Raw genomic sequence first — 2,003 nt, forward strand, 5'->3', positions numbered from 1 at the left:
TCATCTGCAGGCATCACCCAAGGCTCGGCCCCAGCCCCTGGCCTCCCTCACACACACCCAGTGCCACCCAATTCAGAATCTAGCCCAGCTTCCTGTCCTGCCCCCGCCTGACTATCCCAACACCTTCAGGACATCGCCCGGGACAGGTCCCACCTTCACTTCCATCTCACACGCGGTCTCTCAAACCAGCCCATGGTCCCAGGAAAGCTTCCCAAGATCCCAATCTGGCTCTGACCCACCCTCCCAGCCATTCCTTCCTCACCCCGCCCCCGGGGCTGGGTGGTGACCTTAAGTGGTGGCTCTGTGCTGTGTCAGCTGAGCTAAGCTGGACCACAGTTCCTGACTCGGCGTTCCCACAGTTGGCCGACACATTGATCTTTAGAGAGAGAGTGGAAGGGAGGTTGGCAGGGGAGAGAGAGAAACATTGATATGAGAGAGACACATCACATGCAGGGATCGAACCGGCACCTAGATATGTGTCCTTGCCCGGGAATTGAACCCGTGACCCTTCAGTCTGGGCGCTGATGCTCTGACCACTGAGAACACCAACCAGGACATCAGCAGCATCAATTCTTTAAGGAGCTTCCCCACTGCAAAGTCAAATCCCACTTTCTGTCTCCCTCTGGCTGCTCTGTCCCTCCCATCGAATCGGACCTATATGCCTTACAGTAACTGAACGCCACTTTCCCCGTCTGTGAAATGGGGGGATCACAGTGCCAACCTCCTGTGGTGCTGACGATTCGATGAGTAATAACGTCTGAAAGGACTTAGAGTGAGGCGCTCAGTGAACGTTGGCTACAAACGTTCCTATTCCTGTCGGAAGACCTTTCCTCCCTGCGCCGTGACCAACCAGTTCTGTACACTGTCAGCAGCTTAGTCACTTTCCCCAGGGGGCCTTCTTGATATCTACCACTGGAATGCCTTTCCTTCCCCAGACCTGGTGTTCCCTTTTGCTTGTTTTTTTTTTTTAATGTTTTTTATTGATTTTAGAGAGACAGGAAAGGAGCCCCAGCTGGTTTGACTCAGTGGATAGAGCACTGGCCTGTGGACCAAAGGGTCCTAGGTTCTATTCCAGTCAAGGGCACATACCTTGGTTGCAGGCTCCTCCCCAGCCCAGACCCTGGTTGGGGTTCGTACAGGAGGCAACAAACCGATGTGTTTCTCTCACATCGATGTTTCTCTCTGTCTTTCCCTCTCTTACGCTCATAAAGGGTGAGGATTAACAAAAAAAGAGAGAGAGACAGGAAAGGAGAGGGAGAGAGAGAAACATTGATATGAGAAACATCAATTGGCTGCTTCTTGCACGCCCCCTACTGGGGATTGAGCACTCAATCCGAAAGCCGGCCATGTGCCCTGACCTGGAATCGCACCAGCCACTTTTGGATGCATGGGACAATGCTCAACTAACTAAGCCCACTGGCCGGGGCCTCTCTGCTCACTTCCATCTCCTCCACCCCGTTCACTAAGTGGTAAATTCAGTTGACAAGTATTCTTGGACACCTACTATGCGTTAGCACTGTGGTTATGGATTAATCTCAGTCCCTGCCCCTTAGGTCACAATGTAATGAGGTCTGTTAACCATTAAAATTCAATGTGGGAAAAGCTTTCCACAGGGAGTTGTCTGCTCCCAAAGAAGGGGCAGCGAAGTCTCCTGAGAACAGAGGAAGGCTTCCTAGCAGAAGCTACATGCAGGGTGAAGGCTGTTAACTCTCCAGGGGGGCAAGGACAGAAAAGGCATTCAAAACAGAAGGAACAGCATGTGCGAAGGGCATGGGCTTGAGAGACCAGGGCGAGACCAGGAAGGAGAGCAGGCATTCAGCACCTCGGGAGTCCAGGGGCTCGGCAATGCAGGACAGGGCTTTGTCTGCTGAGTTGAGGTGCTTGCGAGCTAAAGGGAGTGGGTACAGAGTTTTAGGCAGAGGAGCCCCTGACTCAGTGGGCGTGAACATGTGACCCTCTGAGTGGGAGCAGTGTCTGCGTTTCAGGGCTGTTTGGGTCATTGG

This window comes from Myotis davidii, unplaced genomic scaffold, assembly GCF_000327345.1.
Source record: "Myotis davidii unplaced genomic scaffold, ASM32734v1 scaffold289, whole genome shotgun sequence".
In the NCBI taxonomy this organism is placed as follows: Eukaryota; Metazoa; Chordata; class Mammalia; order Chiroptera; family Vespertilionidae; genus Myotis; species Myotis davidii.